Raw genomic sequence first — 17,964 nt, 5'->3', positions numbered from 1 at the left:
ACATACATGTACACTTTGACCCCTGTATATTGTGGAAAATAGGATATGCAGCCAGGTTGTTTGGGACAGCCCTGGGAGTGTGTGGTCTGCTTATATATTCTTGCAAATACATACTGTGGTAATGCAGTTGTATGTGAACACTGGTGTGTTGTGGTAGAGGACTGTAGCATTGTGAGTCGTGTGTCTGTCCTAAGACCCCACTGTTTGGCACTTCCCTTACATACTGCCATGGGTTTTGCTGCGTTGTGGCCTACTGTATATTATGGGGCAGTCACTATTGGACAGAGTACCTATTGTCCCACACAACCATTTGTTCTCTGAAAGTAGCCCAGTTGCCCACTCTGTTCCCTTGCAAAAATGCAGCAGATCCATACATATGCAACCGTAGTCTAGTATCCCTTACATTTGTTGTAAAGGAGAGTGACTTACTTTGTTTACACAGCAGTTGTGATACCTGTTTTCCAGGGATGATTCTGTCTGCTGCATGCAGGACACAGCCAGTACATGGTAAGGTACAGGTTGTGTGGTGTGGCTGGCATCCATTTTACTATGTATGCAAGTCGGTGTAAAGTGTCACTCCCTAGGACCCTAGGTTGTCAGTGCATGTTCCATGTGTTGCCTTTTTGCCAAGGTCAGGGCACCCTGGGCACACCTACATCTGCCTACAAGGACAGCGTCAGAGAGTTACTCCTTCAAGTCCCCCTGTGGGTGTCGGTTTGGCTGTAGGGATCTTGGTACTGATGGGGGGGGGGCTGTGTGTCCCTTCCCTGTGATGATCTTGCTGAAGTAGTGAAGTATCCTGGTTGTGTGCACGGATCTGTATGCAAATGAGCTGGGATTATGGAATAGTAAAAATGGGCTACTGCGTCCGCAGCTGTTTTCGCAGGATCATATTGTGTAGCATGGCACATACTGTGAACATCTGTGCACATGAGGCTGGAGAATACGGCAGGGCACAACTAGATATATCGAGGCACCGGAACCATGACTTCAGCAGCCCAAACACATGCTCTATGATGTTCCTAGTTTATGTGTGCCCCTCATTATGGCATTCTTTGGTAGGTGTGTGTGCATTTCTGATGGGTGTCATCATCCACGATTCCAGTGCATAGCCAGCATCCCCACTAGATGGCCATAGGGGATATCCCCCCTGGCAAACATCTGGTACAGCTGTGATGCATGCCAGATATAAGAGTCATGATAACTACCAGGGCTGCCAGCACACACATTCATGATGATGCCCTGGGTATTGCACACAACCTGGCCATTGATGGAGTGATACCCCTTGCAGTTGATGTAGAGTCTACCTTCCTCACTAGGCAGTGCTTTAATGTGTACATGAATACAGTCTATGGCACCCAGTACCTCAGGGTAGTGTCTACATGGTGGAAAAGATTCATACTGCTGGCCCTCTCCTCAGGTGTGTGGGGCAAATAAATGTGCTCACTGGCATGTGTTTGCATGGCAGCCAGGAACTGGCAGAATACCCTGGATGCAGTTGCCTGTGAGAACCCCATCATGTCCCCAGTTGGTCTTTGCAAAGTACCTGTAGCTAGTATTCTAAGGGCTACACATGCCTTTGTTTCCACTGGGATGGGTTGGCTCTGGGTCTGAGTTGAGGGTGGCAGATCTCAGTAAGTTCTTGTAATATGTCCCTGTCTACCCTGTAGCTGTCTACACTCTCCAGCCCATATAGTTCCTGGAAGGTTACCCTGGGCCTAAACACTCTTCTCCTTCTCAGTCTAGGCCTATTGTCAGCAGCAGCATCAGCACTGACCTCAGCCTCTAAAACATACAGATGTAGCAGACTTGCAGCAGCCCCTAGCATTCTGTCAGTTAAAATTCCCAAGTTTGCACTCCAATGGTGCAAAGTATGAGGAAAATCAGATTGTATGATATATGCATACTTTATAGTGCTCTGCTGCAGATGCAGCCTGTGTGATTGGCTAACTATGATGTATTCCACCTGCCAGGTACATCATTGAGGGGTTTAAATGGGCCAGTGTAAGTGGAACAGGGGCTATCAGTATTTTCTACATGATTGGCTTTCCCAGGCAATTTCCTTTTTTTTTTTTTAAATTGCCTTCCCTGCTAAGCACTGCTGTGTAGCACACCACAGGTATAAATAATGCTCAGCAGTCTGGACACCCCCCCCCCATGCACAGGCGCACTTAGCATAGCACAAACCATCTAAAACATGTGCCCCTTAACTAAACAAAGCTTAGCAATGCTAGACAGCACCCCTTGCTTAGCGCGCAAATGGGCGCAGATGAGCTCCAATCAGTTTAAACATATAGACACACTGACTTTTGATGTCAGCTAGCTCTTCTGTGGACACCAACATGGTTCTGGTACTACACGGATTTTATCTGCGGACACAGTAGCCCATTTTTGCTATTCCATAATCCCAGCTCATTTGCATACAGATCCGTGCACACAACCTGGATACTTCACTATTCCAGGGCCTGCCTCCTTAGCAACCACTGAAATCTACCATTGTAAATACTCCATACAGGTCCCTATAATGCATTATCCTCACATATTTCTTATTTTTACTTTTTATACTTTTTAATACTTTTATTGCATAACGCATATTTGCGCTCTGCTGCGGGATGCTCAAATGTAATATGAGTATTAAAAAAATTATTTATTACATTATTTTGCATGATTTGCTGGACACACAGGGCATAGTTTTGCACATAACTATGCCTATTATGCAATTCCTGACCTTCTGAATAGGCTTTTACAGCCCCTGTTCCATTTTTATTTTCTTGTACATGGATATTTTCTGTGTACACTTCGAAAACCAACACAGGGTCTGCAGGACTGCCTATTTGCTTGCTGGATCACTCCAGCACCCTCATTTGCATGCATTTCACCTGCTTATGAGGTGATTTGCATGCCACGGACACTTCTGTGTCCTCACGCTTGTGCACGCCCCTCTGCCCTGTTCACTGGATCTCACGGCATCTTACTTCCATGTAAGCTCTGTGCCACTATGCTTACATGGCAAATCACTCCATGTAAGCTTTATTGAATTCCCCCTATTATCTTTGTAAGGACAAAGTCAGGATTATTTTGTTATCTACCAGGTTATTTTAAAATGTGGTCCAATGAATTCTTGTTTATAAAACTGTAAAAGTTTTGGACATATCCTACATTTGAGACAAACATTTCCCAGTTAATTATTGGGTGATTAAAGTCTCCCAGGATGATGGCATTTCTGTTTATAGGAATTCATCCACAATATTTAGGAATCTAACATGGTTTTCAGGGTACATAGAAGGGGTACTTCAGGAGACTATGATCTGATTATTGACTCTGTTTAGTGTGATTTAGATCTCAATAAGTTCTATGTTTGGGTGTCTCAGACTCTACCTCAAGGTAACGTGGTCTTTGTCAAATATGCTGATGCCAGCACAGTTTCCATTGGATCTAAAGGCATGGAATGAACAAAACCCAGGTGTAGATAGAGTTCTCAAGGAAAATTTCAAACAAGTTTTCAGTAACAACACACATATGAATGCACTCTAAATGCAGGAAGGTCTCAAGGTCAGGTAACTTGCTATTTAGACTCCAAGTAAAAACAACAAAACTACCAAAATCCAACATGGCACACTGGCAAAATAAAATAAAATGAAAACATTAATTCAGAATAGTAAGCACTTTCATGGTGTATCAAACCGCTTCATCAGACTGATTCTTAAAAGTGCACACTAGGTTTAAAGAGCTAGCATAATAGCATCAATTAACGCCATCACTAAAAACATTTTAAAGAAACAGTCTCCAAATAATTTAACTTAGATGAACATTAGTAAAAACATTAAGAAAAAGCTCATATGTGAAATAAAAACTGACAAAAATACAAAATATTTAAAATGTCAGTGTTTAAGTGGTCTTGCCTTTAAGAATGGTTTTAATGAAACAACCTCATTTAAACCGGGTTCTTTATCTGCATTCAGTGACAGAATTGTTCAGCAGATTCTGTCCTTTTCCTAATACCCCCCCCCCCCTCTTAAATTCTCTGAAATTATTTCTAGCACCAGAAAGCTGAAGGTATGGTCAGCACCAAAATTCATTACATGTTTGGCAAGGGCATTCGTATCTTTCTTATTTTTAATATCCCTCTGATGTTCCAAGAGTCTATCCTTAAGCTGTCTGTTACTCATGCCTATATAAAATGCAGGACACTTAGCACAATAACTAAGATATACTATCTATCTGGTTTTACAGTCAGCGGAGAAATCTATTTCTACCTGAAACTTATGTGAATGTACATAATTCATACCTGTATGAATAAACTTACAGGCTGTACGCTTCCTACATTTAAAAGTACCTTTCCTAGTCAGTGTTAAAACCTTTGTAGTAGTGGATGCATATAGCATGGGTGCCTCTTCAACAATCTATTATTTTTAAAAGAGAAGTGTGCCACTATATCTATACCACTTCTTAGTTCATCCACTGTATCTAAAATACCCTAGTTATGTTTGATAATATCGCAGACTCGATAAATATCTGATGAGTATGTTAAAGGAAATCTAAGGACCTCTGTTCTGTCATGTATATGAGTATCTTTATTTAGTAGTGGTTCAGAAAAATAGGGCCTTCCTTTCCTTTGTCTCTGTTCCAGTGCATCTGTTATGCATCTATCAATTTCATCTATTAAGTACCCTCTATCTAAGAAATCTTTCTTCAGAGACTCAAGTGCTAAAATAAGCTCTTGATCCTCGTTATGGAGTCTCATGACCCTAATCACATTCTTTGGAATATGCCTGGAGTGCATACTACTCTTGTGAAGTAGACAATTCCTCCAAGTGGATTTTCTATAAATACTAGTCTCCATATGATTAAAGTCTGATTTCTTCACCATAACATCTAAAAATTCAATTTCTTCCCAGGAATACTTAAATGTGACTCTAAGAAAACCTGTAGATTGATGCAAGATCTCTACAAATTCAACAAGGGTCTCAGGTGATCCATTCCATAAAAGGAAGATGTCATCCACAAACTTAATGTACCAAAAGATGTGTTGAGAAAAACCTGTAGCTTGTAATAATACATCTCTCTCCCATTGTACTAAGGCCAGGTTGGCTTAGCTGTTCGCACATGCTATGCCCATTGCTATGCCAACCTTCTGTACGTAAAACTGTTCCTCAAATAGAAAAACATTATTTTCAAGTACAAGTTCTAGTAAGGCACATATTAAGTCTTTTTTATCAGTATAAAAACAGTTATTGGTATTCATAAACTTTCTAATGCTTTCTGTGCCCCATTCATTAGGAATAACGGTAAAAAGAGATTCTATATCCATGGTTACCAAGCAATAATTACTGTCAAAGCTGGAGGTAGCCACATGCAGTTTCTGGTGTCCTTAAGAATAGTATCATAGCCTTCTAATAGGGGATGTAGATTTTTTTCAATAAAAATTGAAAATGGCTCCGTAACCCAACCTTTTCTAGACACTATTGGACGCATTGGTGGATTGATTGTATCTTTATGCACCTTAGGTAAACCATAAATTATAGGTACTAAGGGTTGTTTGACTTTAGCATCGACTAGGAAAGGTACTTTTAAATGTAGGAATTGTACAGCCTGGAAGTTTATTCATACAGGTATGAATTATGTACATTCACGTAATAAGTTTCAGGTAGAAATAAATTTCTACACTGATTGTAAGACCAGAAACATAGTAGATCTTAGTATTGTGCTAAGTGCCCTGCATTTTATATAGGTATGAGTAACAGACAGCTTAAGGATAGAATCTTGGAACATCAGAGGGATATCAAAAATAAGAAAGATACGAATGACCTTGTTAAACATATAATGAATTTTGGTGCTGACCATACCTTTAGCTTTCTGGTGCTGGAAATAATTTCAGAGAATTTAAGAGGGGGGATATTAGGAACAGGACAGAATTTGCTGAACAGAAATTGATTCTACCACTGAATACAGATAAAAAAACAGGTTTAACTGAGATTGTTTTATAAAATACATTCTTAAAGGCAAGACCACTGAAACACTGACATTTTAAATGTTTTGTATTTTTGTCAGGTTTTTATTTCACACACGAGCTTTTTCTTAATGTTTTTACTGATGTTCATCTAAGTTAAATTATTTAGAAACTGTTTCTTTAAAATGTTTTTAGTGATGGTGTTAATTGATTTTATGCTAGCTATTTAAACCTAGTGGGCACTTTTAAGAATCAGTCTGATGAAGCGGTTTGATACACCGTGAAAGCGCTTACTGTTCTGAATTAACGTTTTCAAGTTTATTTTATTTTACCACTCTGCCGTGTTGGATTTTGGTACTTTTGTTGTTTTTTAGTTGGATTTCTTTATTGTATCAATCCATTCTTATTCCTGGTGTTGTGTTTTGTTATTTAGACTCCTAGCATTAAGCAGGGCCACCTTGATGCAGTCTCATGCTTGATTTGTTTTTCTAGTTAGGTTCTGAGGTCCATTAGCTGGACATTGCCTAACAAAAAAAGCACTATGGGGCAGTGAGGGCTTTCATAAAATACAGATCTTTTGGAATGAGAGGTGCAATCCATCTCTGGCAAAGCAGTTTTAATTGTCAAGCATTTTATCTCACACTGACTCATATTGGATCCCCTTAGAATGACAACAGCAGTTTAGCCATATGTTAAAACCAATCATCTTTTCATTATACTTTGGCATTAGAAACAATGAAACTATATATCTTATATATATATATATATATATATATATATATATATATATATATATATATATATATGCCATAGGAATGACAGGAGTGTTGTTTTTTTTTTTTTGGATACAATTCTATTGTCAGGGTCTAGTAGAAGCACATTCCAGTTAAATGATTTGTTTAGTCATACAGTAGGAAAATGGAAACTAGGGAGCATCAAATTCTGAACTACAGAATCAAGCTTGCTTACAGCTCACCTACTTAATTCTCTATGATAACATGCTAGATTTAACCCCATTTTAGCTTCTTAAACATGGAATTTGTTGGGCTGCAGAAAGTTAAATTACCATAAATCAGTACTAGTCCTGATTAGATCAGGTATGCATATATTGTATTACGTAGGATGTTTTCTTGGGCTGAGCAAATTCATTAATAGTACAACACTTTATAAAAAGTTTCTAGAGCTTTCTTTGCACTAAAATTGGATCCTTGCACCAGGGAATAGATGATGAAACAATACAGATAAATGAATACACAAATGGCAGCTTTCCTCTGACCTGTAATTTACAACATAGCAGGTTTTTATAACTAAATCAGGAATTTAATAGGTGCTGTTTTTTATATGTAATGTATTTTATTTTAATAAGAGTCTGATGAGGTTTTGCAATTACCCTTGGATGAACATATATATAGTTTCACATTCCTTCATCAACTCAAGGCAACATTGTGTTGCCAAAGTCTCCAGTAAATAATTAGAACTCAAAGAACATTCAGTTTATCTTCTGTTGCCAAATGCAGCCTCCATATTTGACATTTCACGTAATGCTTTCCATATGATAACCAGTTAACTGTTTCTTCATAAAATCTGAGACAGAGCTTATCTGGCATGGACAAATCCTGTTTCTCTGTTTATAACTGGCATTGCCCTTCATGATGATGTAGCATCTCATCTACAGCTCAACACTTTGCAACAAGATACTGCCAGCATGCAGTGTTTTGTAAATAGACCATTTCTACAAATCTGTTTTATTGATCCTCAGTCTTCATGCACTGTCTGTGTTGTGTTGCTCCATCACAATCTCCATAACAAGTCAGAGATGAGAGAGTGGCATCTCCAACAAAGCTATGTTGACAGTAGGGTCCCCCTCTGCATGACATGGAATGACATCAGTGAAGTCCATGTGCACATGCTGCCGTAAGTGTACTTTTCTACTGCAGTAGATCAGATTCCACATCCCCTGTACTTTTGTTCTGCTTGAGCTAACACCCGTGGCCTCTATTTGGGATCATAGCCAGATAGAAATCTAACTTCCAACTGGATGGAGTAGGGCAAGTTAGAATTTAAACCACTCATTCCCCATGATACTAGTCGTCATCTGCCCCATGGATTCCTTCAGTATCTGGCTCAACTATTCAGAATTTCTAGGCCTCCTTGGTGACAGGACTCTATCTCTGTGCAAAACAGAGATGCCTTAAATAGGCACACAATTACTGGAAAACTTCTTAATACCACAAATTTATTTTACTGCACTTTATCACACAAGAAAAGTGGGATTCCATTCCACATAATTATATAATACAAAAATATACAACTTGTGACTAAACCAAGTTTTAAATCTCTTTCTTGTTCATTAATGACATAATATCCTATATAAAGAGCAATTTTTTAGACAAAAAATGCATTTTTTATGGCTATTGAACCTCTTCTTATAACTAGCCAAACAGATATTGGAAAACGTATACAAAGAACACGGCACATACTGCCCAACTATTTCCTCACAAAACTGTTATTCATGCTTAAGCAATGATCCAACAAAAATTGTAATATTTCACTTAAAGCAAGAGAGCACCACAGCTGAAAAATTATGAAGTTCTGCATGTTAAAATTAAATTAAGGATTGTAATACTGGAAGAGCTAAATTTGAATCATATGTATTGGGATGAACCAGTAACAGATTAATACAAATGGTTCTGAGAAGTTGTGTTTATGCAATTTGTACTGTCTACAGGGATGTTTTATCAACTAAGTATATACCCTGCCATCTACAGATCCAAGTTAATTGTCATTCCACTTTAATTTTTGAGACAATGGTTACACATATGGTTTTATGACATGGGGCAGCTTGTTCGATGTAAATGCAGCAACGTATCATATTAGTTAATATGCAGTGATGCAGGATACTAACGCTAGGTTCACCCTAAATGTGTCAAGAAGAAAGTGTTTGGTTGCTTTTATATCTGTCTAAGTAAGTAAAGAATGTTTGGTTTGTCGACCTTTTGCGGTTGACATTTCTGAGGTCAATGTATGAGCTACTTGACTAAAGTGAGTAGACATATATATATATATATATATATATATATATATATATATATATATATATATATATATATTTATAAATATATGTATATGTGTGTATATATATCTGTGTGTGTGTGTGTGTGTGTGTATGTGTGTGTATGTGTGTGCGTGTGTGTGTGTGTGTGTGCGTGTGTGTGTGTGTGTGTGTGTGTGTGTGTGTGTGTGTGTGTGTGTGTGTGTGTGTGTGTGTGTGTGTGTGTGAGTGTGTACACACACACATACGCACATAGATATAGAAATATAGATAAAGATATTATGGGTGATGATGGTATGGTTGAATGATGCCACTTCTTCAGCCTTCTCTTTTGTTAAAGTACTTTGGTTGACTTAAAGTTTGACTACCAGCACAGGTGAGTAACCATTTCATAACAGTGTAGATCACATTAAGTTAATAGTTTAGTACTGGTATGAGGTTTAGGAGTGTTGTGTTTTGGAGCTGCAGGTGTTTGTCAGGTGTTGGTATTTTGTAGCTCTGAATCAAGCAGACAGCGGTGGTGTGTGTGTATCTGAGATCACAAAACAGTACAGATATGGTAGTTTTGTCCATCCCTGCATTACAGTGTAACATCAGATTTGATGTATTTAAGGATGCTCGGGTATAGGGGTACAACCCTCTGCATGATTGTCCATAAGTCCTTCAATAAAAATTTATATTTTTTTTACAAAATTCAATTACCAAAAGTTATTTTTTGTCAGTATATCACCTCCCAATGAAGTGGCAGTTTACTGAACTGTCACAAGCTTTGTGTATAATCAAGAGGGTTATGGTCAAGTCAAGAAACCTACAACAGAGTAACACAATAGAAGCTGAAGAAATGGTCGCACACCAATAAATATAAAAAACAAACTCCTATCTTCAAAGATAAGGTTTAGCACTTTAAAGGAAGGACACTCAGCAAACTCGGAGCTACAATATATAACATTAAGTATCCTGGTTTTTGTTTATTTTGTTCTTTATTTCTTTGTTGTTTATAGCACTTTGTGTACTGTGTATTTTTTCTAGCTAGTTTCACTGTGTGTGAGGTATTAACTGGAAATTGTCCACCCTTATTAAGCATCTGTTGGGTTGTTTGTTTATGATAACTTGTTGCAGTTAAACTCTTTTTTTCTAGTGGCTCCTTTAGCTGTTTAAAACTTTCATTTAAAGGCTCACTGCTGCTTTTCAGCTGGGAGTAACACTTCTGCAGTTTGTTCTAAGTAGTGTGGATATTTGTAGCATTTCCATATTCAGGCTTGTATTTGGGCCTAGTGTTTGTGGAGGCTGTGTGTCTGAGTACATAATTCAGGGACATCTTGTTTTAGCCAAAGCCATTAGGCATTTCAGTGAGAGAGACTTGTTTGAGGTCATTGGCTGACTGAGGTCTCCTGGACTACAGCTTAGACTAAGCACCTCATTGGTTCTTTTGAGATTTCTTTCTTAAAAACTGTCTCAGGTTTCAACTTTCTGTTACCTAAGAAGCTCAGTTGTGAGTGTTCAGCCATTTTACAGTGAGCTTATCGAAGGAAGGACACTCAGCAAACTCGGAGCTACAATATATAACATTAAGTATCCTGGTTTTTGTTTATTTTGTTCTTTATTTCTTTGTTGTTTATAGCACTTTGTGTACTGTGTATATTTTCTAGCTAGTTTCACTGTGTGAGGTATTAACTGGAAATTGTCCACCCTTATTAAGCATCTGTTGGGTTGTTTGTTTATGATAACTTGTTGCAGTTAAACTCTTTTTTTCTAGTGGCTCCTTTAGCTGTTTAAAACTTTCATTTAAAGGCTCACTGCTGCTTTTCAGCTGGGAGTAACACTTCTGCAGTTTGTTCTAAGTAGTGTGGATATTTGTAGCATTTCCATATTCAGGCTTGTATTTGGGCCTAGTGTTTGTGGAGGCTGTGTGTCTGAGTACATAATTCAGGGACATCTTGTTTTAGCCAAAGCCATTAGGCATTTCAGTGAGAGAGACTTGTTTGAGGTCATTGGCTGACTGAGGTCTCTGGACTACTGCTTAGACTAAGCACCTCATTGGTTCTTTTGAGATTTCTTTCTTAAAACTGTCTCAGGTTTCAACTTTCTGTTACCTAAGAAGCTCAGTTGTGAGTGTTCAGCCATTTTACAGTGAGCTTATCGAAGGAAGGACACTCAGCAAACTCGGAGCTACAATATATAACATTAAGTATCCTGGTTTTTGTTTATTTTGTTCTTTATTTCTTTGTTGTTTATAGCACTTTGTGTACTGTGTATTTTTTCTAGCTAGTTTCACTGTGTGTGAGGTATTAACTGGAAATTGTCCACCCTTATTAAGCATCTGTTGGGTTGTTTGTTTATGATAACTTGTTGCAGTTAAACTCTTTTTTCTAGTGGCTCCTTTAGCTGTTTAAAACTTTCATTTAAAGGCTCACTGCTGCTTTTCAGCTGGGAGTAACACTTCTGCAGTTTGTTCTAAGTAGTGTGGATATTTGTAGCATTTCCATATTCAGGCTTGTATTTGGGCCTAGTGTTTGTGGAGGCTGTGTGTCTGAGTACATAATTCAGGGACATCTTGTTTTAGCCAAAGCCATTAGGCATTTCAGTGAGAGAGACTTGTTTAAGGTCATTGGCTGACTGAGGTCACCTGGATTACAGCTTAGACTAAGCACCTCATTGGTTCTTTTGATTTTTTCTTTTTTAAATTTGTCTCAGGTTTCAACTTTCTGTTACATAAGAAGCTCAGTTGTGAGTGTTCAGCCATTTTACAGTGAGCTTATCGAAGGAAGGACACTCAGCAAACTTCAGCTACAATATATAACATTAAGTATCCTGGTTTTGTTTATTTTGTTCTTTATTTCTTTGTTGTTTATAGCACTTTGTGTACTGTGTATTTTTCTAGCTAGTTTCACTGTGTGTGAGGTATTAACCGGAAAATGTCCACCCTTATTAAGCATCTGTTGGGTTGTTTGTTTATGATAACTTGTTGCAGTTAAACTCTTTTTCTAGTGGCTCCTTTAGCTGTTTAAAACTTTCATTTAAAGGCTCACTGCTGCTTTTCAGCTGGGAGTAACACTTCTGCAGTTTGTTTCACCCTCCCTCCCTGTTGGTATAGTGTTTTTATAGTTGGTGGCTTTGCAGTTGCCCGCCTTAGTGTAAATTTGATCTGGGACCCTCCTCCCAGTCTAGCGTCATTACCTCATTCTACCCAGTACAGGAGAGCATTTGAGAAGGCCAATCAGCTTAGTTTCTGCTACTCCTTTCTCTCTTTCCTTTCTCTCTTTCAAAAAAAAAAAATATATATACTGTATTTGTGTTTTCTTACTTTATTTTGCTCTTCGTCATCTTAAAAGTACTCAATTGTATTTATTACTTGGTGTAACTCATTGTAAGCCTTTTAGTTTAAGCACCTGGGCTTCAGACCAGTTTACATTAGGAAGGTTTGTGGTCTGCACTGTGGCAGAACAGGTAGCTTACATCCTTCTAAGTTGGGAACTGCTGATTGAGGGCTCAGTGTCTGTTATTCTAAAAGTGTATTAATTCTGGTTTAAGCACTTGGGCTTGAGGCCAGTTATTTTACATTAAGAGGGTTGTGTTCTGCACTCTTGTGGGAGGAGAGGCTGGACTCTGTCCTTCTGAGCTGGGAATTTCTGGTTAAAGCTTATAGTGCCTGCATATTTGAACTGCTTCTTACTGAAATTGGTACACCTCGTTTGGCATAGACTAGATCCAGACCTGCTGAATCTAGCTTTGTTTGTATAACTTGAGCACTAATCCAGGCATTTTTAAAGTATTCAGTTGTATTTATTACTGCTGGTAGTAACTTGATTAAAGTGTAGCTATCATTTCTAAGTCTTTTGGATTAAGCACTTGGGCTTCAGACCAGTTGTTTTACATTAGGAAGGTTTGTGGCCTGCACTGTGGTGGCAGGATAGGCAGCTTACATCCTTCTAGGTTAGGAACTGCTGATTGAGAGCTCAGTGTCTGTTATTCTAAAAGTGTATTAGTTCTGGTTTAAGCACTTGGGCTTCAGGCCAGTTATTTTACGTTAGGAAGGATTGCGGTCTGCACTCTTGTGGGAGGAGAGGCTGGACTCTGCCCTTCTGAGCTGAATAGACTCTTCTTGATACTAAGTATAATTTTTGTTGCTTTCCACATCTGAATACCTAGCGACTGTATTTCGCCTGCCTTTCTGTTACACTGAAGCTGTTTTTACTGCATTTAACTTAATATTGCACTTGGAATCCTTGTTTGTTACTATTTGACTGTATTTAGCAAATTCTTCTGTGTAGTAGCTGATTCATAGCATTTATAAGTGTTTGCTGTACCTGTTTTCTGCCTGTTTTGTGAAAAAAAAAAAAAAGAAAAAAAAGAAAAAATATCTCTTGTTTTTCATGCTTTACTAGTTTAGTCCAGTTTCAGAGTTGCTGATTCCTGGGCTTTGGTTGTAGTTCCTGTGTACTGTTTCCTTGCCTTATTTGGGAGAGGAAGTTACCTTGCTTACCAGTGGGAGTGGAAGCATTGAGCTGCCTTTTGTCCAGTTTTGTGAGGTTTCAGCCAGTAACTAGTAGTTTATTGGTCGTTTTGGGCCAGTTTCTAGCTTTTTCCAGCCCCCTGGTATAAAGATTTAGAGCGGAGCTGCCACTGTTGCACACTAGGGCAGCCGTTAGGCAGGTTTAAACTATTGGGCTACCTAAAGTCCACTCTTCAAATTTTCCCTTAAAACTACCTTCCTCGAACTATACTACTGATCTAATCAGCTTATCCTATAACTAAAAAGATCATCTCCACTTGACTCCAAGTAGACTATTCTCTATCTGTTAAACCTAGCACTTGCTCCTACAGTACTTATTACCTTGATACGGCACTCTTGTCATAGATAGTACCCCAAAAAGGTAACCCCCCATTTCTCGGTCACCCACGTCCCCTGAATCTTTTTAAAGTTTTTGTCTATCCTTCTAGCATGTCGAGGGATCAGTTGCTAGTGTCCTCTCCTGCTCAGCTGGTGAACCTGGAATACTGAGGCAATGTTACAATTGCCTCATGTACACAGAACAACCCTCTCCTCCCACAAAACACAAATACATGCGAGATGCAACTATACGGCCAAACTGGAGGCTGAGCTCTCTCAACACAGGACTGGCAAGACCAGTCAGGAGGAGAAGGTTACCACACACACTATAGACCCAGTCTCACATAGCACCATTACAACCTCAAATCATACACATACACACAAAGACAAGGCTCTGATCAAAATCTACCAAAACAGCAGAGGCCACCAAAGCAGACACCCAAACAACCACCACCTCAGAACACAACACCTGCAACACATAGACCTCACAGTCAGAGTGTCAAACAGTCACAGCCCTTAAGGCCAAACACAATGCCAGACACACTAGTCATTGGTGACTCCATAGTCAGACACACTGATGTCCCGCTCACCGACTGAGTAAGGAGAAGGTCACAGTAAGCTGCCTGTCGGGCTAGAATCCGCCACATAACGAAGCACTCAGGTCTCTCAACAGCAAGTACAAATATGACTCAGTCATTGTCCACGCTGGTGTAAGCGACCTGAGACGCACTCCTTGGACTACATGAAAAGAGACATTGAGGAGCTCTCTGACTATGTAGCCCAGGCAGGTATGACCTGACCTTGAGCAGTATCCTACCTTCACCAAGAGTGATGCCACAATACAGAGATAAGATGATCAGCTTTAACAATTGGCTTAAACACTGGTGTCATTCAAAGGGATCCAGTATCTGTCTGCCTGGGATGACATGCTGGACAAGCCACGCTAAGGGGCGGCTTGCACCTGTCACCCTGGGATTCGGATATTGGCAAAGGCTCTTGCCACCCCATAGTGCCTTTTTAGGCAAGGCTCAAATTCTAAACCTACCACCCTAGAACACAAAAAGGAAAAGGGTAATGCTGCTCAATGCCAGAAGTCTCAATCTCAAAATGCACCGAGGCCCTTCTCAGTATGGAGAACATCGATGTCTGTGCTGTGACAGAAACCTGGTTCAAGGCTCCTGAGAGCACCCCAGCGCTATCAGGTTTTACCTCATATCATGCGTTCCGCCCCAAAATCCGGACAATACCAAGAAAGGAGGGGGTATCCATATTCATTAAGGACACCCACACCTCAAGACTGGTGGCAACGCACGATGCATCGGAGACCATCCAGGTGCAATTAACCATAGGCAAGACTGCTCTGCAAATTGTAGCATGTTACAGGCCACCCTCACAAACTCAGGAACCTCACATGGCCTTCCTGAAAACACTAGAGGGATAAATGTATCACCAAACACCATCATACTAGGTGACTTCAATTACCCTAATATAGACTGGGAACACTACTCAAGCCCAAACACCCTAGCCCAAAAGTTCCTGGAATTCATAAACTCAAATGCCATGGAACAACTAGTCACCATCCCACAAGAGGAGATAACATACTTGATCTCATCATCACGAACATGGGAGCACAATGTTCAACACCCTCACTGGTGAGATCAGCTCACAAACTAATCTCGCTGGAGGTCCTCAATCACCCCCCGCCTGAAATGGAGACGACCACAGTAAAGAACCTCTCACAAGCCGACTTCACATTTCTAAAGACTAGTGTGTTCTCCTTAAGGCCCCCGGAGCTGGTGGAAAACAGTACTCAAGCCGCTGAATCACTTACAGACGCCTTCTACCAGCACCTGCAGGACTGCATGGATAAGGCAATCCCAAACAAAACAAAGACTCTTAGTACCAAAGGCAAGCGTCCAGTCTGGTGGACCCCAGCCATAAACAAACTCTACAATAAAAGGAGGAAGCTACTACAAGATACAGCAAAATCCTTAAAAGGTAAGACACCCTTGATCACTATAAGTAAAAACTAAGAGCTCTCATAAAATCATCCAAAGCAAATTTCGAGAAAAATAGCTAAAGACTCAAAAGACAATCATAAGGCCTTCTTTAGCTATGTTAGACACCTAGGAGGAAACTCCCAGATATGCTCAGAACTAGTTCAAAATGATGTGAAGATTACTGATCCTACAGACATTGCCAACATACTGGCTGACAGGTTCAGTGCAAACTTCTCCCTCCCCCAAAAGGAGAGATATCTATACCAAACGATTGCAGCCCCCAAACATCTCCAGCCCAAGTGAGAACTGCTCTCTCCAAAGCAAAAACACAGCATCCATGGGACCTGATGGTGTCCCCGGCTGTGTGCTCCACGAACTCAATGAGGAATTAAACCCACAGCTAGGACAGCTGTTTAATCAAAGTCTTACCTCTGGATACGTACCCAGGAGTGGCGCACTGCAACTGTGGTCCCACTTCACAAAGGCGGTGCCTCCACCGACCCTGGAAATTACCGGCCCATTAGCCTGACAAGCCTTATCTGCAAAGCCATGGAGAGGATCATAATGGACCTCATAAATAAAGACATAGGGAATTTGCAGACTTTGGATCCAACCCAGTTTGGCTTTGTCAAAGGGCAGATCATGCCTTTTAAACTTGGTTGACTTCTTGAAACAGTCACCAAAGCCATTGGCGAGGAAAGGCAGTCCATACAGCCTACCTCGATCTGGCTAAGGCCTTGATACAATACCCCACTCGGGTATCATTGAAAAACTCATCAGCTTAAATGTTAACCCATACATCACAAGATGGGTTGCAAACTGGCTGAGTGACAGAACCCACAGGGTCAGAGTTGCTGGCGCCATGTCAGACTCAAAACCTGTCACAAGTGGTGTCCCACAGGGCTCAGTCCTGGGCCCACTCTTGTTTGGCATCTACTTTTCAAGTACAAGCAAACACAGGAGGGTTATGGCTGACAAAGTTTGCAGATGACTGCAAACTGGGCGCCATAGTAGAAAACACATCTGACACAGATATCCTTCAGAAGGGTCTCACAGAAATGGATAACTGGTGCCAGAGCCACGGCCTGAAGTTAAATGCCAAAAATGCATAGTCATACCCTTTGGGAAAAACAAGGTTACCCTAGCTACCAAATAGGTGGCAATCCACTGAGCACAGAAGAAGTTATCAGGGACCTGGGGACCCAGGTTGATAGTAGTCTGTCATTCGACACCCATGTAGCTAAAGTAGTTAGGAAGACTTTCTACATTGCCCACCTTATCATGAAGGATTCTCATCTAGATCAAGGGAGGTCATAGTCTCCTTTACTCATCACTCATCAGACCAATGATTGAGTACAATGCCCCATTTGGGATGTATCTGACCCGACACCTGCAGCAGCTGGAGAGGCCACAAAGTTCCTCACCAAAAGGATAAAGGGTCTCAAAATCTGTCCTATGCTGCCCGACTGAAAGAACTCCAGCTCTATTCAGTCACGCTGCTCAGAGGTGACCTTTGCCTAACATACAAGGCCATGTCAAACCCAGATTTGATGAATATGCTTCACCTCAAAAAATCTAGATCCATCAGAGCCACAAGGGCGGGAGACTTAAACCTACGGCTATTAATAGGACGTGCTGGAGGGATAGATTCATTACCCAAAGACTCCCTATGCTGTGGAACAAAATCCCGGTACATGTGAGGCAGAGCACCTCGCTGGCCTTGTTCAAGAGAAATCTTGACCAATGGATGGGAGATCGCAGATATACCCCAGGGATTACCTCAGTGTCACTGCTCGACAGAGGCACAGCAAAATAATGGGTATAGTTCCCCATACTAAAGGGGTGGCGTAAGCCACAAAACGATGGGCTAGGCTTGTAAATGCCCTCGGGCAGATAGCCTAGTATAAACCTATGAACCTATGAATCCTTAAAAATAAGACTTCATCAAAATAAATAGTTGATGACATCATTTCCTTTTATAAAATCAGTTAAATTATTTTCTCAAGATCTTAAAGAAGCAGTCACTTGAATGCAATTGGACAAATTAAAATCATTCAACAAAGTTTGATAAATATTAACACAATAAATATGCAATAATGCATAAAATTGTCTTTCTTTCCAGCATTTGGTG

The sequence above is a fragment of the Protopterus annectens genome, chromosome 3.part1 (genome assembly GCF_019279795.1).
Source record: "Protopterus annectens isolate FY-2018-M chromosome 3.part1, PAN1.0, whole genome shotgun sequence".
Taxonomy (NCBI): domain Eukaryota; kingdom Metazoa; phylum Chordata; order Ceratodontiformes; family Protopteridae; genus Protopterus; species Protopterus annectens.
This window is presented reverse-complemented; position numbering follows the sequence as displayed.